The sequence below is a fragment of the Anser anser genome, assembly GCF_964211835.1.
Source record: "Anser anser genome assembly, chromosome: 5".
Lineage (NCBI taxonomy): Eukaryota > Metazoa > Chordata > Aves > Anseriformes > Anatidae > Anser > Anser anser.
The window spans coordinates 43581317-43605865 of record NC_139725.1 but is presented as its reverse complement, the minus strand read 5'-3'; the positions used below and the strand labels follow the sequence as shown (position 1 = coordinate 43605865).

The following is a 24549-nucleotide window of genomic DNA, read 5'->3' as shown; positions in this document are numbered from 1 at the left end:
TACTCAGCAAATACTTCCCTCACTTCAATGAGTGGTGCCCAAGAAAACAAATGCCAGAACCAGGAAGAACATCATACTTCTTTCTTTAACGTACATTTCGTTGTCTCTAAGCCTTTCTGACTCCTTTCTATGTGCCAATATTATCCTGAGGACCTGATGCCTCTCCAGCCGTTCCTAAGATGCCAGTCTCCTCTCAGGTCTAGAAAACATTAGCACATTTATTTTTGATTTAATTAACCATCTTTATTCTTCTAAAGGATCTTTTCAAGCAGACTCTCTGTCATTCATTTCTCCCTTTGTTTATGTAGCACTATTACAGCAGGGAGAAGTCCAGAGGGAAGTTGTGACTCTCTTAGCCATCCAGAATTTATGTTTTTGTTGGAACATAAAATACATGCATGAAGTTGTTCCAGCATCAAAACAGAGGTAAAAAGGTCATTTCTCAGAGGAGATCTCTTACATAATCTTCTGCTGCAGTTTGAGAAGCTAGAAGTTAATTGTCTGCTTATTGAAGAGAGACAGAGCAGTGGGAGTAGGCCTCGTGAGACTCTCTGGGGGGATACTAGCAAGGAACTGGTGGGAGATTTGCAGGGCTGGTTCAGGTAGAAACGCAAAGATGAAAATTTCACTTGGAAGACTTTTACTACCAAATAGGTTAATCTACTTCCCCAGAACAGAACTGAGCAGGACAGAAAACATTTTGAATTTAAGTGTAAAGTAATCTTCCTGGCTACAAGCTCAGCTCAGTTGTGATGGCCAAACAGTGTGCAAAGCTGGGAAGGGCAGTGATAAACAGGACATTAGATGCTAAAAGACAGGGGTCACTAGTCATGGCTTCCTTTAAGGTTGTAAAGTTGCTTCATGTCTTTCTAATTCCATTGAAGTGAAAGAGATGGTAGACAGTTGGCAGAATATCAAGCTCATGAATTTAAATGCTGAAATTGTTCAAATACATGGGGTAGAGCCTGGGGTGCAGAAGTTATCTCAATATTTGGCCATTTGTACAAAGTCTGTGTCCGTATGCTGAATGGCTCATGGAAATGAATTTGTAAATTCATGAATTTGAATGAAAATTTCTTCTTCATCCTGTATCGTATGTTAAGTTAATTTGTGTCTAGACCAACCTAAGTGGTCAGGAAAGCAGGGAGCCTCACTCAGCCCAACAGGTTATGCCCCTGACCAAAGGACTGGTGCAGTACTGAGCCATGGGAGCCCCCACAACCTGTGAAATGTAGCAGAAGGCAGATTTTCTTCTCCCTGGGAAGGTGAGCTGCTGACAAAGAAAGCAAGAGGCGCATTCTGTTGACACTGGTCTCACTGTGTGGCTAGCGAAGCAGATGTCTGCACTCACTTTGCTACAGCCTCCTCTGGCATCACCATTTATTTTTCACAGTTCAGACTGAGAGCATCTCCTCCCTCACCTCTCCCCAAACATAGTGCTCAATCTGTGTTAAATTGTGCACGTAAAACCTGGCTATGGGCACTTCACCTAGCCCTGGCCCAGTTATCATCTGCTTGTTGTGAGAAGCCCATCCATGACGTAGTGGGGAGAAGACAGGGACAGACCTTTTCAGTGCTTTCAAAGGGCTTCTGTGATCTTTTTTTTTTTTTTTTTTTTTTTTTTTTTTTTTTTTTTTTTCTACCGAGGTGAGATTAAAGGCAGGGACTCTCTCTGCCATCTAGTGGCAATTCAGTACCCCCTTCTCAGCAAGAATTTTATTCCAAAATTACAGGATTTTTGGCTAAAGAGCAGAAGTAAGATTATTTCTTATACAAAACACATGTAAGAAGCTAGTTGTACATAGGCTCCAGATCCAGATTATTCAGTGTATGGCTTTATTTGAATAAAAGTTGACAAGGGAAGGGGGTGAGCTATCAGATGCTGGGAGACAATTCGCTACAGTTAATAAAAAAGCACTTGAGCAACATCACCTTTGTTTTACCATTATAGTTCTTAGCTGTTTCCCTAAGAAAAAAGATTCATATGCACTGTGAACAATTCAATTTGTAGCTTTTACTCTAATTTTGGTAGGTCTCCTTTTGGTTGGCTCTCCTTGATCTACTGCAAGTAGCAGTACAGCTCACATTATCCTGCCTCATAGCTCTGCTTTTCTACGGAAGTACCAAAAACTCCTGTGTGTGTGTGTTGTAAAGGCTCCTTCTGAGGGTGTAGGTTCTGCAGGCATTTAATGGATGTGGGGTGGGAATGGGCACCAGAAGACGGTAAGTGAAAGAGGGGAAAAGTATATGCTGAGAGGTCATGTCTGAAAGTCTCCCAAAAACTGATAAGCTCCAGAGGCTAGTCATGCTATCAAATCCACAAGCATTGATAAATTAGCATGAGAGTCAGCCAAATCTGTCAAAGGCCACGGGCAAACAACAGGATCAACAGCAGGTCGCATGACTCATACCACATCTGAGGCTGTGGTAGCTGATATCTGCAGACAAGGACTACAGGTAAATACATAGAGCAGCAGAAACAGGGGACCCCTTGTTGCGCTCTCCGAGCACCTGCCTGGAAGCCACTGAGAGTACAATCCTCCACTTGTGAGGTGACAGCTGGGGTTGGCCTCTCAGCTGCTGCTCCAGCCAGAAACTGCAAGTTAGTGCATGGTGTGTGAAAGAGTGAACTGTGTGAAGGGAATGCATTGTGTGTAGTTATCTGCTGTTATAAGTAGCAGCTTAATTCTACTACTAATAATAACTTTATTAAGAAAAAGGTGTTCTTGTAAATAGCGGTTGTGATCTCTGTCTTCCCCCAGCTTTATACCCTGTTAGGGAAAGGAAAATTTTCAACATATATACTAAATAATCCAGACACACAGATAAATCCATGTAAATTCCTCAATGATTCCTGGCAGGTAAAGAGGCCAGAACCAGCTTGGAGCTCAGGGAACTTGTGCTGGAATGAACAGGGTCTGGATGTCATGAACTGAGCCTGCCAGTAGTTCTGTTCATCCATACTTCTAAAATTAACAGTATAGGCTAATTTTTGACTAGTCAGGTTATTGTAATGGGTGCCACGTTTCTTAGGTGCTAAGTTGTATGTTTGAGGGATTGAATTTTGCAAGCTGTATTTTGGATAAAAAATAGATTTATTAGCAATTTACTGTAAAGTATTAAATATTTATTAAAGTACCTGAAATGTGCTAGTTGCGTGGTTTATTAAGGTCAAGAGCTCTGCATTTTGAAACTTTTAAATTTTATTCTATGAAAATATAAAAATTTTATTAGTACTTGGAAATTTGATTATCAGATACCTAAATTTTGAAGACAGGAAGCAAGAATGAGGTACAGGAGGACAGAAAGTTTTATATGAAATGAGGAAAGATATCAACTGGTGAAAATAATGTTGCAACATGTAGGGGAATAGACTGGAAGTCCTAGGCCCAAGTTTGCTACATTTTGGCAGTGGTAGATATAATTCCAGGGCTTTTACATGTAACGAAAACCAGGAATATATGTTTCCTTCTTTCTCAGTTCCCAGCTGAGTTTCAGTGGTCATTTAATTAATGCATATGAAGAAAATCTCTTGTCACTCTCTAGGTAGCAAAAATGAAACTTATGAAGGTATAATTTTTTGTATAACAAAAGCTGAAAATACTGGGACAGTGGAAATACAAGTTTTTGCTCTGTTGTGAAAACTGAAACTATATGCATCATGAAGGATGGTGTTTTATAGAAATGAAAGACTATTATGTAAATTTGTATTTGTCAGAGCTGCAAAATGGAGAGTAAGTACCAACTATACTGGCAGTGTAGCACAGAGCTTTGATTATGAAAGGCTGAATTCTGTAGAGCACATCAGTGCACAAGAGACAGGCTGGTTGGAGGAAAAACATAAGACTTCTATTTAGCTGCAAAGGCAGTTCATTCAAAGAGGTGTTCATCCTGCTGGGAATACCTATTTTACCCTAGGCAGGCTTTTACTGTGTGCTTCACATAGGGCATGGTTTTAGCAGTCCCCTGAAAAAAAATAAATTTGCATGAAACATGAAATAAGGCACAGTCTTGCAATGATGGTAGGATGGCTTTTGGGACATCACAGAGCAGCTTTTAATATTCAAGTGCTGTCTGCATCTGCCAAAAAAAAAAAAAGTGGTGAAATCGTTAGCCTTAAATTTTCATGGAAAAAGTAAAAATGGTTAGTTCTTCAGACCTTTACTGCAAGATGTCCGTTGACTTTGAGGCAAGGATTTTGCTCAGTAATAAAACTAATAACTGATTCAGTCTTTACAGTTATTACCTGTTTGTTTTTTGCAGAAAGGTGATCTAGCAAAGTGGAACATGCCTCTTTACAGTTCTCAGAATAGTGCTTATAAAGAGCCATTTATGGGTTACCCTAAAGTTTCATAGAAAAGATAATACTATTTTGTCAGCTAAAGATTTAATTTTCCTTTTACTATTACCAGTGTAAATGCAAACACCTTAAAATTATTGAAATTCTTCCTGGTTTACAAAGCTATGTAAGACAGAGGAAAAACTATTTTTTTTTATGATCTGTTTCTGTCTTACTCACTTCACCCTCATGTGAACTTAACTAACACCAGACATCAAAGCATCAGGTGTGGTGTTAACTGGTGGAGAATGTTACTTTCCTCATATTGCTTACCAGCTGAAATCCTCAATAAAAACAAACTAATAGATTCTATCCCTCAAGACAAAGCCCTTCACTGACAGTGAACATTATTTGAGGATCTCCCAATCTGTTTGATCAAGCACTGTCAAGACTAAGAAGGGATAAAAATTTCAGTGCTGCAGACCCCACAGTAAGGAAATGCTTCCCTGGGTGAATAATTCCAGCATTCCTCAGCTCAGAGACATTCATATGGGGCAGAACTGAGAGGAGAGAGAGAATGGTGCCTAAGAAAACATGGTCAACCCCATAAAAGAAACTTCAGGACAATAATAGGTTTCATTGCCTTTTATTATGGCTACTGTTGACCCTTATCTTGACTCTTACTTTATACGCTTCCTATTTGAATAAAACTTATCAAGTGCACACACATTCTGGAGAGAGGATTACAAGTTTGAGCTAGTCACCACAGAATCATAGAGGGTTGGAAGGGACTTTAAGGACCATTTATTTCCAAACCTCTGCCCTCCCACTAGACCAGGTTGCCCAAAGTCCCATCCAACCTGGCCTTGAACGCCTCCAGAGATGGGGCATCCGCAGGTTCTCTGGGCAACCTAATCCTGTCCTTCACCACCCTCATAGTGAAGAAAAGTTGCTTTTATTAACTAACATAAAATTAAACTTAAAAAAAAAACACCTGCATAACCTATTTGAGACATAAAGATCTAAAATATTAGTAAGATCTAGTAGAAGTACAAAACCCCTGTTTTTCTAACATTTGTAACTGGATCCAACTTTCCCATCTTCCAAGCTTGCAGTTTGAGTGTGCTATTCCAAGAAATACAAGATGCGCACAGGGGAGTTGTGGTTTAGCCCCAGCAGGCAGCTAAGTGTCACCCAGCTACTTGTTCACTCTCCTCAGGTGTGATGGGGGAGAGAATCAGAGAGGTGAAAGTGTGAGAACTCGTGGGTTGAGATAAAGACAGTTCACTAGGTAAAGCAATAGCAGAATGCACAAGCAAAGCAAAACAAGGAATTCATTTGCTACTTCTCATCAACAGGCAGGTGTTCAGCCACTTCCAGGAAAGCAGGGCTCATCATGCATAATGCCATCACTCCAAACGTCCCCCCTTCCTCCTTCTTTACTTCCTTTCTTCTTTACTGTCATGCTCAGCATGTGCCATATGGTGTGGGACATCCCCTTGGTCAGTCTCCTGTCCTGGCTGTGTCCCCTCCCAGCTCCTGATGCACCCCCAGCCTCCTTGCTGGCTGGGCAGCATGAGAAGCAGAAAATTTCTTGGCTCTGGCAAACACTGCTCTTCAACAACTAAAAACATCAGTATGTTATCACCACTCTTTTTGTTAAAAAATCCAGAACACAGCATTGTGTGAGCCTCTACAAAGAAAATTAACTCTGTCCCAGTCAAAACCATGACAGGGAGGAAGGACAGAACTGTTGAAACCAAAATCACAGATTTACTCTCTTCTCTTTATTCCAGCCCAAGCATCATACTTGGAGAAATAATTTATTCTTCATCTTCTTTTGCAAATCAGTTTTGTACATAGACTAATTTAGGTTGGAAAAGAGCTGTGAGATCATCTAGTTCAACATTTAACCCACATGAAGCATTCTTTGCTGATGCACTTGGTCCTTTCAGCTTCTCACCTGTAAGACTGTGTCCCCCAAGATAGACTGGGTTATTGGTGCTGTGCATGTCCTTGTGAATCAAAAGACCTTCAGCTTTCTGGGGTTTAACTTGCTTGTACTTAAGGGAGACATTACTGCGATTCTGTCTCAGGCTTCTCCCCTATCTTTCTCACATGAATGTGCTTTGAGACTGGAGACTTGTCCATGACAAGCTATGGAGGGTGGGAATTTAGTGACACATGATTTTGAATTTCTTCTGCTGTTGTACAGGTCTCTAAAGAGAGAAAATCTCAGCAGAGCATGCAGGTAAGTAGCAAGGTGAAGTTTGGATAGGGTGATAGGGCCTTTCCAAGTCTTGTGGTACCTGTCTGTCTGAATTAAATGACACCTAACCTTGGTCAGGCCTGGAAGGACACTTTTTGTTCAAAAAAAGAAAAAAATGTACACGGTGATAAGACCATTTCCTTTCTCACAGCGTCTCCTTTAATGTCAGGCCTGAAATATGAAGTCATTAGGGGATATTAAAACAGTGCTGACAAACTAATTAACAAAAGACATTACGCCGGATGGGCTCAATTTATCCTTTTTAATGGTTCTTATAAATGGGTGCCGCCAATTAAAATTAATAAAGATTTACCAGCGATTGCCCAGCATACACTGTTAAGGAGCTCCACTGAAGGTCGCCTTAAAGTCAGCCTTGTCAAAGCTGCAAGTTCAGCTCCCAATACCAAGCCGTGCTGAGTTACTCTCAGTTATTTTTTTCCAGGCAGTTTCTCCCTCTTTGTATTTGGCTGAAATATATATATTTCTGTCTCTGTCTCTCTAAAAACCCATCCATCTGTATGTTGACTCTGTTAAAAAATATCCCCCCCATGCGCTATAAGATTTGTCACACTTTCACAAAGGAGAATCTCAACAATCAGTATTATGAGGATTTTGTCCCAAATCTGTCTGTTAGGATGAAAATTGTGACATACAGCTTTCTTTTTAAACCGATCTCTATTTTCTTGCTGTCAAATTAATGTACAACAACGTCCCTGCTTAGGGGCACAAGTACACACAATCGAGACTTCCTTGTGTGGTTGTAGCTTTGTTCAGCCTCGGCCCGACTAAATACCACCAGGCCATGCTCTTCTGGCTGTCAGGGTTCCACCGTGTTTGTTGCTTATGTTGTGTGAACAAGGAGGTTTGGAAATTCATCCCTATATTTGGATGACAATGAGAGCACTCATATTGAAAGAGTTTCAGCCAGCAATGTTGGAACTTAAAACAAAGGCTGGTCTAAGTGATGAGACAGGCATTACAAATATGATTTAGGAGTGGGTCATGGGAAAAGTCTGTTAATACCCCAGTGACTAAAAATTTATTACAACAACTTCTTTGCCACTGGTTTGCTTACAGCAAAACAGCTAGAAAGATTGCCTTGCAGCCATAACATGACCATCTTGGAGGCTCTGCCCACCATTTCGATTTTGTGAGGCAGTTGGGCAAGTAAACGGGCTGAATGCCATTCTTTTCTCCCTTCCCTTGAAACAAATGCTGGCAGAAAAACTGCTCTAAGTGGCTAGATGAAGTTGTGCTGGGCTCTGTTGGCAGGTCTGTGCTGATCTGTGTCATGAGAATGTATTGACCGTAATGGGCAGGCTGTGGGAGAAGGTGGAAAGGTCTGCTTAAGGGATGAACAGTTTGGCGCAATCTTTTTGTGTTGCTGCTGTTAAGGATGCCCCAGAAGGCAGCACCGAGGGTCACCTGCTGTTGTCTTCTCATGCACATTTAGAAGGATCCCCAGTGCAAGGTGGCAAAAACATGGTAATCTGTTGGAAAGTAGCAAACAAGTTGAAGATAAGTTAGTCCACAGGACTTGGCAAATGACTGCTGTATGCTGGAAAGAGGAGACCAGAAATGGTATCCTCTGTTCTGTTATATCATTTCTTTGTAAAAATACCGATGATTAGGAAGCACAGTACATTAACAGTTCAAAAAGGAAAGAGACACATGGGAACAATGGTGAAGGCAGTTCTATGTGAGAGAGAGAAACAGCTCAACTGATTTTGTGGGAAACCGTATCAAATAGCCACAACCAGGGCAAAGTGACCCTGCTAGGTCAGCTGATAAAACTCGAGGGAAATGGGAAGGATTACAGCCGTGAGAACATCAAGAGAGTTGAAGTTTCATGTAGCTTCTTGCTTCCCTTGCTTTTGCTACCTCACACCCCCACTCTTGAGTATGCTAAGCACATACAAAAGATCTATACAATATAGTTCAGGATTGAACATGTCCTTCTTGTGCAGCTTAAAGGACAGAATAACAGAAAAGATTTTTTGGAGAGAAAGCAAGGGAGGGGATAGGAAAGGAAGGGAGGAGAAAGAAAAGAAGTAAGATACAAAGATGAAGTAAAGGGGAAAGAAAACAGAAATGTTTTTACTAAGTAGAGTCTCAGCCATGGTGTGAAATGTTAGTAACTCCTCTAGATGAACATGGATTGAATATTTTTTCACTTACAAGTAATATTCTTCACCTGCAAGGTACATGATTTTTCCTGATTACAAGTATGATATACTGGGACTAGGAGAGGGACTGGATTTTGGAATCAAGTTTGTTGTATTGAAACAAGTCAACTGAAAGATCACAGGTGTAGAAATGTGAGTCCATGCAGGCTTTTTCAAGAATGCCTTGTGCATCCACCCTGTATCGACTTTATTTCTATTATATTTGCGGTGTGAAAGACATCAGACACAGGTCTAGAGCACAGAAAAGATGCAGCAACATGGCAGCTGATAGAATCTGTGAAGCCGTGTATTAGTGGAGGAGTACTATATCTGTTACTAGGCTTATTGTAGAATGAAGTTCACATCTATGATTAAATCGGATCATTTAAAAATTTATCTCATTACAGAGCCCTCAGAGTTTCTCTTGAGCTGTCTGAATACCTGAAAGCCTCATTAACAGCAACATCTATGTGAGACCAGTTGCCCAAAGCAAGTTCCCTGTTGGCTTGCCTGGTAAGTTGATGACAAGACAGTATTTGCATACCACTTCAGCACTGATTTTAGCAGTAGGCAGTTTGGACTCTTCCTATTCCTTTTGGCTAAAGTCTCATTTTCTGTAGTGTTGAAAGTATTCTGGAAATAAGTCTTCGGATAAGTCCATATCCGAGTCTGGGTCCTATTGCATTTAATGTCACAGGCCTATAAATTGTTTACTGTCCCACAATAACACTTTGGCACAGACATTTTTGGCACAGCTCTTCATCTTTGCAAATCTCCTTAAATGTCTTCTTCTGTGCCAGCCTGTTGGATGATAGAAAACCTGTGTGTTTATCATAATGTGTAATGTTTAAGTTTATTGCTTTGTAATGTTTAAGTGTATTGCTCTTTTTTTTTTTTTGTTTTTTTTGGGACTTCTTGTTAATTGTGCTAAAGAAGCCAAATGCCTTTAGGCTCATGTTGCCTAACAGCAGTGTTTAGAACAAAGATTGTTTCTCTCTGCATTGTTGATTTTGTCTCTTCATTTTCTCCCTATTACTGATACAAATGTGAGTGTAAGAGCTTTGTGGTGTCCCTGCAAGCTGTTCCATGTTTGGTACTCCGTTTCGTGGGACTCTGGAGAAAACAAACTGGCTAGAACATGACAGCTCTTCTGTAGCACAAAGCAAGACCATGCGGCAGTTAGAAAATAAGATCTGCAAAATATTTCTCATCATCCTGTTAAGCAGCAGAATAATATTGGAGAGACAGTGTAGGTGTGAATACTAAAAGCAGGAGTCTGGTGTTACTCTGCTTTGTCTTTTGCCAAAGGGACCACGTGTCCTGAGTTTTGGCTTATAACTTCCCTGGTAAATAGTACCAAGCCCAGTGGAGCAGGTGGGTCCTGCTTGTGAGCTGGGACATACCATCAGTATCTCTACTGATTTACTGCACCCTCTTTTGCATGCCTGCAGATTTATTGATTTATTTATTTATTTTCAAATCCTCCTTCCAAATGCCTCTTTTAACTGAAGATAGTGGCAAGCTCCTAGGTGCACCACTGAGATTTTAAAGTCTGGGTACAACTCTGATCCTACCATATGCAATCACTGCTAGTCAGGCTTACACTGGATGTGTTAAAGGGGAATTTTGGGGGGTATGTGCTACAACCTGGTTCCAGGCTACTAAGCTTTGCAGCTTCCTCAAACAACCCTGCACGGAGGGATCACCAGCTTTTGCCTGTACTCTTGATGTACAGTACATTAATCGTGCCCTCCCTAATTCCTGCTTCAAGATAAATCTCTTGCGCTCCCATTATTTGGCTAATTGCTGTGGATTATATGGCAGTCGGGTGCTCTTTGGCAGGGAAAGATTAATGGAGGACATTTCCTTTGTTTTGATTTCATTTGCTAATTGCTGTGTGGAGAAGTGGTTATGTTAATTCATCCTCTCATCCTGTTAGATAGCAAGGATTTGTTTAGTGTGTGCTGGGAAAGGAGTAGTTTGCCAGGAATCCTAAATGTTTCTTTGCCTGTGTTTTGCTTGGTGGATTTGGGAGGGGGGAGGTCTTCAAGCAGTAGGTTGGTTTTATCATTGGGTAGATGGAGTACTCGTGGTTATGTGCTTTTGTATGTTTCCATGTACAGGAAGTATTAAAGGTGCATAAAATAAGAGGCAAAAAAATTGCTGCATTTTTTTTTTTCTGGAGGCTGAATCATCTGTTTGTTGGGCTATTTGGTCTCTTTGTACCTCTGTCAGACCCCTGGTAGAAAGACAGAACCCTGTTGTAAAATGTGGGTCTTCCAACTTAGCAGGTACATCACCAGTCTGACCACTGGACAAGACACAGGTCGGAGCCTGTGAGCAGTTAGTTAAGTATCCCTGCTCTCCCATTGAACGTGATGGGAATTGAGTGATGTTGCTAGCCCTGTTTATATTACATAATTTTAAAAACAATTTTCACCAAATGTGCACTTCTCTTAGCTTTAGATAGATGCTGAAGTCTGAGGGAACTGGCCAGATAATTGAGCCATTCACAGTTGCTAGCCAGAAAAGACTCCAAGCCGGTCACTGGAGACTGAAAATTGCTGCCATCTGTTGCCTGTTCTCTGGCTTTTGCAAAATGTCTTGGATGTCAGTCTTTCCTGCTGAGACAGATGTTCCCATTGCACATCTACAGTCAGGGATTTGTACTAATTGCCCCTTTCCATTGACAGGTTCATCCATAGCCGTGAAAAAATCCACCTTCATCCCAACAGAAATGCCTCAGAACAAGGATTTTATTGGTGTAACATCTGAAAGGCATAGTTGGGAGGAATGTGCCCTGTGCCTTCTATAATTTAATTGTTCTGTGAATAAATGAGACACCTCAGTCTCCAGAGTTATCAGCTTGACAGTTTTTACTAGAACAAAATTCTTTTGGTTCAGTGGCTGCAGCTATTAATTTCAAGACCCAGACATAAAGACTTTATCATGGAAGACTGCCAGTCTTTCTACCAAGCAGGCTGTCAGTCAGTCCTCTTAGAAAGTCCGGTGAAGATGAACAAGCTGGGTGTCTGTAGGTCTGGTTGTTTCAAAGAACTTTACATTGAAAAAAATCAACTCTGGATAGTAATAGAACTAGTTGTGCTAAGCTGTTTATGTTTCTGATATTTCTCAGTAAAGTGGGAGACAGGGGTTTTTTGTCTTCGGATTGATGAACTCTACTTATTATTATTATTATTATTATTATTATTATTTTTAATTCCTGTGGAAGTATTTCTGTTTTCAATTTATGAGAGTATAGACAGGAGCATACTTACCTGATCTAGACAGTTCATTATTTTTCTATTGCTATGAGAGTATCTTTTTTCTCTTTGGTAAACTTCTTGCCAGGAGCCTTTAAGATGCTGTCCTGTTTCAGGTCTCCCTGATGTTTGAACAGGCTCAGTTCTGCTTTGTCATAAGTGGCTCCATTTGGAGTGCTTGGAACTCCACTCGTGTCAGGTTGGCAGACTTTGGCCCCATGCATGATTCTTGGTGTAAAGCTGTCATTGTCTGGTGTAAGAAAAGTGGTTCTCAGGAATCTCTTTATAGCTACTGAGAGTTTTATGAGTTATTGTTCATGTCTAGCAAGGAAATCTGCTTTCTTTTCCCATGTGTGTTACTGCAAGAATGTTCCTGTAGTTGTGGCTGAGAGTGGTGCAAACACAAAACGTAACAGGATATTTCATGTTGGAAATTGTTTTGAGGTAGTTTGTGACTATAAGAGTGTTTTATAATAGGTGTCGAGCCCGACTGTGAGAGAGAAGGCCCACTGTCAACCAAGTCATGTGGAAATGATTCCAAAACACTTAATGTATTTTGCAATTCATAGTACTTATTATCCATGACTCTCAAAGCACTTTCAAGAAAGGTTAATGTTGTGAGAAGTCTTTAACATTGGGGGCTAGTGGTTTGCATGGAATAAGCTCACAGAATCACAGAGTAGGATGTCGAATTGGGCAAGGTGACTGGGAAATCCAGAGAGGAAAGTTTGTAAGGGAAAAGAAGAGGCTCAGATCCTCAGAACAGCGAGGGGAACTTACTGCTTCCACCAAGGTGTTTGAGCTTTGCCTTGGGAGTCCTCGTTCTTAATTCATGCCTAAGCCGTGGCTTCTGCTCCCTGACATGATAGCATCAATGAAACAATTGCAGGGCTAGATAGAGGATGCATTGTTAGTTTGTGGGAGCAACAGCATCAGCAGAAGAAATCCAGAGCCTCTCCAACGCTATCCGAATGTTAAAACAATTGGAGGCTCACGTGGTCTCCTTTATGGCACTAGGAACAGACAATGCCACCATCACTATGCTGAAGCCATGCAGTCTAAACATAAAGTATCTGGTGCTGCCTTGAAAATGAAAAGAAACAACCTGTCATGGGTTCATATGTTATTGCCAATCAGTGACCCAGCAATTGGATGCAGAGGCCTTCGTCACGCATGTGTATGTGCCATCGAAGAATGAACTGAGCTTATAATTGCTTTAGTGAGGGTGAAGATTGCTGCTGGCAACATGGGCTTGCATACGCCAGTCATTTGGAAAGCAGTTCTTGATGAAACATCATTAGCAGTAAATTCACTGGGAGAGTGGAAATGAATTTTGTAGGCCACAGAAGCAAAAATGATCATGCTAAGTGTTGTGTCCAGTCCCTTACAGTCCCTTCTGATGAACTTGGAGGCTGTGTAGACAGAAGGGGGTTAGGATATTTTGTCATATGTGCCTGCCACTTTGTCAGCTGTTGTTACTGCTAGTAATAACTGATTCCTCAGGGTGACTTTCCTGATCTCCTAATCTTTTAATTAGTGGGAACTGATAACAAGGAGGTGACCTCCATAGACAGGGCAATGGGAATGATATTGAATCCCAAACAGAGGGGGGATTCTTACTCTATTTTAGAATTGAATACTATTATTTAGCAAATTTTCCATACTGCAAAGTTGTTCAAAGGAACAGAGAAGGATAACCCATGCACACCCACATTACGTAGACATTTTATTTCTCCCCTGAGCAGGAGAAATACTGTCCATGGTGATGGAGGGATAGAGTTGATGTGATCCATCAGGCTCTTGGTGCAAACTGCTACCTGCACTGGATGTTTGGACTTCCTTTGTTTGCCTTCCTGATTCTAAAATCTACTTATTCATTGTATGTAGAGATGACTCCCAGCAGTTATGGAGATGTTGCTGGCAGCTAAGCTTATGCCTTTAGTCAGGCTGTTGTTAGTTACCTAAAGATAAATATCTCTCATCCATAATGCTCTGGACTGCCTTATCTTTCAAGCCTGCTCGGAAATAATTTGTTCTGTAGAAGCAGAGGACTCATTCTCCTGTTGCTTGGACCTTCTGATTTCCCGATAGTTAGAAGATGTGTAAAGAATTTGCATTGTGTTGTTTTACTTCTGCTCTCTCTTGAGTGTTTGTCTTCTTTCCAAGTGTGCACTCACTGTAATATGCTTATATTAAATGGTCTGCTCTGCTGTTCTCCAGAGGTGTCAGTCTGCCTGAGATTGTGAGTTTCCTTCATTCCATGCATGGCATGTAAGTATGTGTGGCTCCTTCAGTGTTTCATCCCCAGCCTAACAGCACAGAGGCACTGAGCACTTTTTATGGGAAGCGAACTTGACATACTCCTTCCTGAGTCAAAGAGGTCAGAGAGATTGATGCCTGCTGTCTGATGTATAGGACGTGTGTTTGCATAGGGTCATGTGAAGTCATTCCACTTCTTTGGCCATGCTGCTATAGCTACAGCTTTGTCTTAACATGGCTATGTATAGCTGTTGTACAGCTGTTCGGTACATACCCCATTTCAGCAGCTGCTGTCACTGGGTGAGCTGACTCCTGAGGCTCAACAGTATCTGTTCCTCATCAGGCCAGAAAGCAGAGAACATATGGAATTCTCCTTTGTGTTATGGCACTACACCTTCCAAGGACGGTTGTTGTTGAGCAGGAAGAAGGCAGACAAGGAGCATGGTCTTTCATGGCAGGATGCGAAAGATGCTGGGATGTCTTGGCATTCTGAAGTGGATCCATGGAGCTGCCATTCCTATGAACCATCTCTGTGTCTTAAATATTTTTAAAGCTGTGTTTCCAGCTTGTTTTCAGAAGAAAAAGCTAATTCTTCATCCTCCATCCACTTGGGTTATACACAGTCAGTCAGGTGGAAATATGTGTGTGCATTATTCTTTTGATTTACTTCGTTCTATAGAGGAGGTAAAACCACAGGGCTGAACGAGGACCCCATAGTTCTATATACTGCAGGATCACTGAAGATATTGACCCCTATCCTGAAAGTTGTTACAGTTTGTTTGTACCTGAGTTGATTTCTGTGTGAAAAGGATGATTTGTTACATAATTTTAAAAGCACTTGAAGATCCTTCCAGCCCTGTAGAAATATATGGAATTATCAACAGAGAATATGATGCCCAGCTGTGCAAAGTCCTGGTGATTAATAGGGCCTGACTGTGAGAAATGATTTAGAACATGGCAGATCAGCTTGAGATTCCCAAAGGAGAACAAGCAAAGCAGTCCCATGATTCCCCAGAGTCTCAGAAGGAATACCATTAAAAAATTAACCATATTGGAAAATAGAATTTAAAATGCAGAATGCAGCCAGGTAGTGTCCTTAACAGAGGCCAGAAAGGTCATAGTCATTGATTTTTGTTTTTCTTCACGGGATGTTGCCATCTGAGAATACTATCATGTCCCAGGTTGAATTCTGACAGATGGAGTTTGCAAATGCATTTAATCAATCTGTAATTATTGATTAGGTTTCAGAGAAGAGAGTAAAGTATGGTCAGTGAAATGACAGGCAGGCTATACTTTCCATTCTCTTTCCAGGACCTGAGGAAACACCATGCTAGTCCAGGATTATTGCCTGACTTTGTCCCAGGCAGTCTTTTTTCAATGGCTCCCCTATCTTTGATGATTCCTGGATTATAGTAAGGGACAAAAGTGATTTCTTGTTGTCATACATGTTCTTGTTCACCCTCAGAGAGAAAATTCTTCCAGTATAGCAGCTGGCAGGTGTCTGAAATGGAATACAGCCAGAACCACCACCCTAAGACAGCATCTGTTCTTTCTTGGAAACAGCAAATGCACATCAATCAGAAGAACACATGCAAAAGTCAGCCCATAAAATGTTAGTAGACCTGACCACAATTGAAGTTTTCTGGCCTTGCAGCAAATCTAACTAAATCATGCAAAGTCAGTTCTTGAACTTCCAACTCAGCATGATTGAGAAGCTTGTCTTGTGTAGATGTACCTCTTCCAACTTTACAGTAGGACAAATCCTACCATTCTTAAACTGCTAACTGTTAGCTGTTCTTAAACTATTTATGGGTACTTTCCGTGACAGATCCATGTTCCTGTCATCAATCCAATGGAGCTGGTTTGACAAAATCAAAATATGTGGATAGAAAAAAATTGAGTGATGGCAATGTGAGTGGAAGTACTAAGTCATTTGCAAGTGAGTCAAGTGAATCCTACTGACCTGTGGAATTAAGACTGGATGGATCAGTCACCCCTGAGAGAAGAGAGTGCAAAAGAGCACAAAATACCCATCCGAAATTTGCTCACAGACTTTAGGCTTAAAATTAAGAAAAAGCTGCTGAAACATGTAGAGAAAAAAAAATGAGGCTTGTACACGTACAGAGTTGTGGTAAATAGCTGATGGAAAACAAATACTCTTGTACTGTAAGAGGGTTAAAAGGGAAAGAAATGAGATTATTCAATAGATCAGAAGGATGACAGTGGCTGAGGGTACCAGTACATCTAGTCAGTTTTTTGATTCACTTGGATAAAACATCAAAGACAGAAAAACTTTTTAAAAGTCTTCAGAAGGGTCAGAGGAAAGCTTCTAGCCATCATACTCTCGATGCAATTACTACCAGAGTAGCACAAACAAATATATTTAGGCTTTTGTTAAGTATCTGCTTGTATTTGTACATAGGTAGAATTGACAAAGGGGTCCCTAGGAGAAGAATCTGTCTGTAGTAAAGTAAATGGCTCCACTGAGGGATACTGAGTCTATTTTTATATAGCAGTCATCTCCAATGTGTTTTGACTGCTCATCCTTACCAGTAAAAAAAGTTTGAGAATGCTCATCCACTTGCATCTGAATCTGCTGTGTTCTGAAGAAGTTGCCTGATTTTCTGAGCTGTTGTGCTCCCCTTGTTTCCATTAGTTTCAGCTGGAACATTTCCCAGGATGGGAAATGCTGGAGATACCATACCACATACATGCATGGAGATACCATACCACAATGCTGGTATCTCTGCTGGAGATACCATAGAGCCTGGCATGCAACAGTGCAACTAAACATTTCATTGTCATGAACTGAAAGAACGGCATTAAATCCTGTATGTCTGAAAAAGAGCTACTATATTGTATTGTTTCCCAAGCACATTGATGCTCTTGTCTTAGAACTATCTCAAGAAGAGGTTTCTGTTATTTCTAGTGCTGACAGGGTGTGTGGCATTGCACAAGGCAGCGTTGTGTGCTCTGCCTCAAAGCGTATAGGCTGCAGACCCTGGAGAAGGTAGTGGGACTTCTGATGATGATTTCAATAGATTCAAAATACAGCTTTTTGTCTAAAGATAAAGCAGATAAAACACTAGGGAATGAGATGAGTAAACACTAGGGAATGAGATGAGTAAACTAATAAGATTGATGCCTTCAGAGAAAATCAAACTTTTGATGCTTAGATACCTTCTGCTTGAATTGATTCTAAATGTCCCCTACCTTCCTTAGAGAAGATGTTTGTTAGGAAGTCTTTTCCCTCTTGTCTGAGTCTGTGGAGAAATGAAAATGATTTCTGCTAAAAAACAACAGTTTGGATACAAAAATAACAATTCTTTGAAAGTAATATTTCCATCTGCTTGTAAATGAGGTATTGAACCTTTCACTAGAACAGTATCTTTGATCTAAAATCTTAAATCCAGGGCTGAGCTACAATAGCAGTACTCAGTCTGTTGACTAGTAAAGGTTTGACAATTTAGGGTTCAGAATCAAGAAATTTTTGGAAGCTGGAAGTTCTCTTCTCTACCCTGTTCTAGTCTTACAAGTATATAATTTATAATTTTTCAGTGTGATTTGAAAAATGCAGTACCTCTTCTTTTTATTTGTTCAATTAAAATCTCAGCTTTTTGAGTTGTGTGATGGTATTCTTTAATGTTTAGCAACACCATGATTTCTTTTTAAATGCCAGCTATCTGAAAACTGTATTTGAGTGATTTCAGGGAATCCTTTCGAACTGTAGCAGTCTGGGCAATCAGTCTGCCAGGTAGGAGAGACCTCTTTTCCAATATGTTCATGTGCATAGACCTAAGGCCAAAAATATTTCCCTGTCTCTCATATGTGTCACCGATCAGAAAGAATGGTGGTACTTAGTAAGGTTTCTCAACTGCCTGGAGTAAGGAAAGGGGAAGGCTTCAGGTTTGCTTTTCTAACTAAACTTCTGTTTTCATAAGGAAGAGTTTAAGTCAAAGGAAAATCCATTGCAAATCAAGAATTTTCTCACTGTTGAGCACCATGTAACTCGAGGAAGATTAATGTAATCCATCAGATTCATTATCCTGTCCTTTGGATTAACAAATTCAGTTAAAATCCAATTTCTTTGTCCAATTTTATTTCCATTACAGGATTTTGCAAGAGTATATGTATTCAGATCAAAGACTTATATTAGAAACAGGAAATGTGATTTTTAATCTATTTTAATCTTGTCATACAATGTTACATTTTAAATTGCTAAGGAAATACTAATTTTATTTTGGTGATCACCACATCCCTCTTTTTTTGGTTAATACATACAGGTCAGTATGCTAAGTATACTACTACTCCTGACCAGGGAGATGTACTACTTATATCTGTATCGGCTTGAGTCAAGCAAGGATGTAGTTTCCTAATTTTTACTTTTTATTATACTAGAGAATCATGGGTTCATTTTTATCAGAAGATTAATTTGTGTCAAGATCTAATTGGACTGAAATTGGAATCCAATTACAATGGAAAAACAGCTTAACGTTTTTTATTAGTTATCTATCCTGAATGATAAAGGTAGTCTTACTTAAAGCTTAAGAAAATATTTTATTGGTTAAATCTGATGCTAAAAAAAAGCCACCGATCTGTACTTAGGGAATTGAACAGATTATTTCTGTTTGTTGATGTCTTTCAGTATTTGAAACTAACTCGATGTACAGTCTCATACCTTATTTTTCTTAATGTTTTGTAAGACAAAAGTAAGCCTTCCTGGTTTTCAACTTCCAGTTGTTTTATCAGCTTACAGTGAGCACGTCTTTGAACTAAACTAGTTGAATAAACCAAAACATCTTTTTGTACTAAGAAAAAAGGCTCTTCTTATCAAAATAAGGTTTCTTGTTTTAACAAGCAATGAATCTAGATGTTTGGACAGTTAGTTACATGATTTTAGTGGTTCAACATAAAGTGCCAGCAGAGAACACCTGTACTGCTTGCCCTTTTCAGGCTGAATTTTAAACAGATTACTTTTCAGAACGTCAATAGGGAATATGCTTCTGCACTTCAGCAGCTGTAGTTTGCAGTTTGCACTCTCATGTAATTTTAAACTGCTGGTACTGGTGGCTTGTACTCAGTATGTCCTATTCTGCATGTCCTGCAACAGCATTGGTGGCTGTTGGCTGCTGAGAGGGGCAGGTACCTCACTGTCTTAAACTGTTGAAGCAAAGACATCATAGCTGCTTGTTAGAGGGTTCTTGGGGGGGATTTGTGTGTAGTCACCCTGTGGGAAGAGCCGGTACCATGCTGTGGATTAAAAGGGCTATTGAGGATTGTGATCTGGTGTAAGGTAGTTCTGAGTAGTTCTGTGTTTTGAGTAGATCACATGTACACGTATTGCACTGAAAACAGGAAAAATATAATCTCCATCCCACTGTTGCTGAAAGCTAGGCATTCATAATTTCATTATCTTTCTGCCTGGAGGGGAGTGTGTTTTTTTGCTAAGTTAATTCTGCCTTTTTTTTTTTTTCTTTTCCTTCTTTTCTTTTCCCCCCTGCAGAGCATGAGAATAAGACTTAGGAAGCCCATTTCACGTTAGAAATCTTCTTTTGACCAAAAATCAGATTAGAAATAGGGTGCAAGGATTCAAGTGATAAAGGGTAAAAATGCTGCAAAACCTCAGTTTGAAAAACCAGCCCAGGACTGTTTTCTCCAGAGTCCCTTCACCTTTGGCCATTCATAAAGATGATTAAACAGATTCATACCAAGGGAGACAGCCTGCTCAGCTTTTCTTAATATGGAGCATGCATTCTCCTTTGCTTTGTGTCACCATCTCTAGTCCCTGCCAGGTCATTCCCTTCTGTTGTCATAGCAGAATTTAGCCTGAATTTCTCTATCTTTATAAATCAGTACCGTCAAACTGTTGCCATTCTGCAGTTGGTACCAGGTCCCCGCAGCAAATATTCATGGAACAATGCCAGGATGGTTACCTCTCTGCTTCACACTGAAATGTCTGTACCCCCACATGCTGGGTGCCTGCATTGTACCGTGAGCCCTGACTTACTCCTTGTGCTCTCAACTTGTCCAGACAGTGGCTTGCTGCGTCCAGGCTGGGTACTCCCAGTGAATATGTATTGCTGGTGTCTTTTTTTTTTTTTCCACAACTCTCTTTGAATTGTCTCAGTTAATGCCTGCAGCTCTTTTCAGTCAGCTGTTCAGTCAGCAGAATTTGTCTTTACATGCCGTTTGCCCTTAAGTTTTTTCCCAATGCGTGTTTAAAGACGGGTTTGTAGGAAATCACACTGGTGGCTCTTGCTGTTTTCCTGATGAAGAAACGCCCCCCATTGACAGAAACGGGCCATCTCTCGCCCCGGGGCAAAAGACAGCTGCCCTTGGGTGGACTCCTTGGGACAGTCAAGCAGTTTGGGAGCTTCCTCTACCCGTAATAAAAGGCAGCGGTGTTAAAACCTTTTCCCCTAAAAAACCTTATTAATCTTTATTGCCATTTTTATTCAATCACGTTTTGAAACAGAATAAACTTTCAGCTCTGCTCCTGGGGAGAAACGTGAGGGTCCGAAGCGACCAGGGCTTTTCACCTCCGAGCCCGGGGCCGCGTTCGCCCCAGAGGCAGAGCGGGCCGGGCCCTGCTGTTCTCGGCCGCGGCCACAGAGGGGCACCAAAACCTCACGCTTCGTGCTGCCGGGGCCGGGGCCGGGGCCGGGGCCGGGGCTCTCATTCTGGTCCTCTGTGCTCTCTGGCTTCTTAGGTCTGAGGTGCTCTGCTGTTCTTGAGGGAGTCTGGAGGAAACTGGGAAAAAACACATCCCTGGACAGCAGTGGAAAACGCAAAACGTGGCTGGTGTATTAGTCAGAAAGAAGATTGGCAGTTCTGGTTATTTTGTGCAGTGAAGAGTTCGTACACTTAGGTGCTTGCAGGGGAGTTGCCAACTCAAGCAAGATTGTGAATGACTTTCTGTAACTTGTGAGTGTGCCTTATTTATTTATTTTTCTTTCTGCCTCAGTGGAAGGTTTTGCTCCTGAACTCTGCTGTGTAGACATAGACAGATGGACATGAAAGTGCTGAGTATCCAGCTGCAGCTGAGTAGTGCTTTTTAAATAGAGATCCTGAATTCCTCCACCTCTCGAGAAAATTGCCAAAAGCTGCCAAAGACTCCCCTGCAGAGAGGGGAGAGGTAGGAAAGGCAGGCTGTGACATCAGGCTTCTTACAGGTGCCACCTGATGACATGAATTTTTATAGTCTTGAAGCCCTCTGTAACTGGAGGAGGTTGAGGAACATGGTGAGAGCTGACAGTCTATGGAGTACAGGTCTGTGTACAGGGGATGAATCTGGCACCAGACTCTTTGGCTGTCTGGTGCATGAGTACCAATATTCTGCAGTCCTGTATCTTTCTCAGAGCTCCCCAAAGCACTTATCTATGTTTTCAAATGTCCCACTGTCCTATAAGGCAGTTCAGAGCCTTGAGTCCTGAACTGACTGATGGGGGCCCCCCGTGCATAGAACTGGGTTACGTGACTGCTGCAAGGTCATACTAGGTCATCAACTCCTGTTTGCTAGTGTAAAACTTAAAAGGTTTTACAAAGCTTCAGAACTGAAATCCCTTTTCAGTTCTCTAGCTCTGTGATTTTCCCCTTTACTTTTTTAATGTAAACCAATTAATTCTCTGAAGGGAAGGTTTCTCTGTTTGTAGAAGATCACCTAATCTAGCCTAAGGTGGGAAGAGATTTCCAAACCTGTAAATGCTAGACAAAAACCCTGCAGAGTTCTGTGTAGTTTATTTAACCTTTGCAGAACCAGACACATGCATAATATATTTTTGCCTTATATTTGTAAAGAACAATATGCTTGTGTATCATGTGAGGATCCAGAAGCCTCTCCAGTCCATTGGTTACCACAAAAGAGTGTTAAAAAAACTCCAAAATTAGAAAATACTTCAAAATGAGCAAGTCAGTGTCTTTAGGAAATCTCTGAATTACTGACACTAGCTTTTGTTCCATTTGGGGATTTCTTTTGTATTTCAAGGACTATGATATCACCTGGAGAGGGTTCACCTTGGGTATGGAACAGAAACCAGCTAAGAGGGCTGTGATTTCCTGTGTGTACTGTTTGGTGGTACCTTTGGGAGGAACTACATCACCGCACATCTCCTCTTCTGAAATTTTCCCATTCCATTCCCAATCATGCTGTGGCTTCATCCTGCCCTGATTTTGTATGCCAGAAGTAAAAAAAAATAACAAAGAAGCAATGAAAAATCTCATAGGGAAGTCAGTTGCTAAAGAAAAGGAATATAATTAATGTCATTCAACATAGCTTTATGGAAGCTAGGTCTTGTCAAACAAACTTGATCTTAAGAATGTAATCTCAAAAAAATGGATTGTTAAAGGCAATTGTGTAAACGTAATGTACTTAGACTTTTATAAAGCATTTACCTTAATATCACATGATAGTCTGGCTAAAAATTTAGCATTACACGATATCAGTGAAGTGTCTGTTGAATGGCTTAAGAACTGGTTAGCTCAAAGGCATCATTTGTAGGAAATATCACTGAATGAGAGAGTATCCAGGGGATTCAGCAAGAACTGATATCGAGTTCAATGCTATTCAACAGGTTCATCCATGACTGGGAAGTAACTATAAACCACATATGAGTTTTAGTATTTGCAATGTCACAAGAGTGATATGGTGATAAATAAGAGAAAAACTTTATATGAAGTGATTATCCTCTAGAGGAAAGTCTAATTCTAAGAAAATATATATTAGCATTAGCAGTCATATACAAAGTAATACACTTGGGTGTAAGTACCGTATCTTGCAATCCTCCATTCTGTAGCTATATATTGAGAAAAGGCTATTGCATTCCTTAGAGCTGACCACAGGAACAGTTGGTAGGAGTGATTTTAAATCTATATGAATGGCATTGGCATACTTACAGTAGCATATAGCACATAGCTCTAGTATCAGAGATTTTCAAAGGAGGAAAAAAAATGAAGAGAGCGCAGCAGAGGCACCAAGATGACTTGGAATGAGCAAGGAAAACTCCGTTTAGTGTCTCAAAAACATTGAGAAGTGACTTACATGTTGCAGATATACCTTCATGAAGAAAAAATACCAGATGTACTTTTTCAACACCATGATCAGAGGACCCTTTTAAAATAATATGGACAAGCATCTGGAAACTAGAGCAGTTTACACCATTAATAAGGTAAATTCTTTCAATAGTAAGAATGATTAATTAATGGAAACACTAGCAAAGATGTTTTTCATTTTGGATATCCCCTGTGCCATCCAGTGCCTTAATGAAAGAGTCATTTTAACTTATCACCATTATGCTCAAAGTGTAGTTCAGTGGCCTGAAGTGTAAAGGAGATCATCCACATAGTCTTGTTGCCTTTAATTATAACTCTATGAAGCTAACAACATGCTGAAGAGATTCCTGTTGTCTTTGTCCTTGAGTCATACTGAGGTTGTAGACAACCCTGTGGTGTCTCTGTGCAGTATTCAAAAAGAACAAACCAGGTGACCAAGTGATGTCTTGCATATAACTTGCAAGAGCATTCTTCCTTTTTGTGCTCCCCAGCCATGAGTGTGTTTATGGTCACAAGAAGAAAGCTTCTGTTAACAGCTTGCACTTTATTTCCAACCAGCCAATTTCAGTCAGCTTGCCAACTCTAGCCAACTTGCTGTATTTAAATCTCTTTTTCTGGCCCTTCCATCTACACTAAGAGATTTGTTTGACTATTCTTAAGAATTTGCTTGATCCACACTGCTCTAGATCCCTCTTCCTCAACCCAGAATGCAAGTAAGCTATTTTTGGCCTTCCCTGCTGACTACTTGATGGGAGTCAATACGGGGAGATAGGGGAAATGAAGAGTGCTAAGGAAGTCTCAGTAGGTCCAAGTAATAAAAAGGTCTGCTGTTTCACCCCTCTTTGCTCCTGTGGGTTTGCAGATCCAAGGGAGGAGAAAGACTGGAAATATTCAGAGGCTTTGGATGAAAATGAATTAACTTGGAGAACAGAAAAACAGGCACAAGAAGATATGAGATACATGGAGGAGAAAGAACAGTATGCAGAAGCTGAGGGGAGGTCTTTCTAGTAAGATTTTCCATTAGAAGATTTCAGGTGACTAAGCAAAACCCTTTTGCAGCTGCTTTGGCAACAGCTCTGCTGTTTGAACAGCCAGAGATTTGTGTGTGGCCCTCACCAAAGAACTGCAGCACCATCCTGTTTCTTTCTCATTATTGACATGGGTTTATGTCCCTACTCTGTTTTTGTGCATCCAATGGAATTGGCTTCACACAGAGCTGAGGCCACAGCTGATCCTATTGTAAATACTAGTGCTGCTTTCCTGGCA

At 40.7% G+C, this 24549-nt stretch overlaps 1 protein-coding gene across 11 annotated transcripts in view; it reads left to right on the top strand.

Annotated features, from left to right (window-relative positions):
• LOC310900087 (uncharacterized protein) overlaps positions 1 to 24549 on the top strand; it is a 129951-nt gene that overhangs the window by 16098 nt on the left and 89304 nt on the right. For all 11 annotated transcript variants that reach the window (XR_014584817.1, XR_014584818.1, XR_014584819.1 and 8 more), the window contains exon 3: positions 9121 to 9226. The gene's annotated coding sequence lies outside the window, so the exon portion shown is untranslated. The remainder of the gene's footprint in view (positions 1 to 9120; positions 9227 to 24549) is intronic.